We start from the raw sequence: 467 nt of genomic DNA, 5'->3' as shown, positions 1-467 counted from the left end.
AAAAATTTTCAACAAAATATTAGCAAAAACAGTCCTGGCCAGTGTGGCTCAATTGGTTGGAGCATCATCCTGTGCACCAAAGGGTCACGGGTACAATTCCAGGTCAGGGCACATACCTAGGTTGCCAGTTTCATTCCCAGTTGGAGCATGCGTGATAGGCAACATATTGATGTTTCCCTCTCACATTGATGTTCCTCTCTCTTCCGCCCTCTCCCCTCCTCTCTCTCTAATCAATTAAAAACATCATCTTGTGATGATTAAAAAAATAATAAAGATATAACCAAATTCAGCAATACATTTAAAAAATTATACACCATATTCTATTGAGATTTATTCCTCAGATGTAAGGATTTTTCAACATCAACACATCAATTAATATTCTACATTGCATTAACAAATGAAGGGTAGGCCCCACTGGCTCGCTCCTGAGTGCCATGGCAGCCTTCAGCAAGGTGGTTCTTCTTGCT

The sequence above is a fragment of the Myotis davidii genome, unplaced genomic scaffold (genome assembly GCF_000327345.1).
Source record: "Myotis davidii unplaced genomic scaffold, ASM32734v1 scaffold398, whole genome shotgun sequence".
NCBI classification, from domain to species: domain Eukaryota; kingdom Metazoa; phylum Chordata; class Mammalia; order Chiroptera; family Vespertilionidae; genus Myotis; species Myotis davidii.
Note: the sequence above shows the minus strand (reverse complement) of the source record.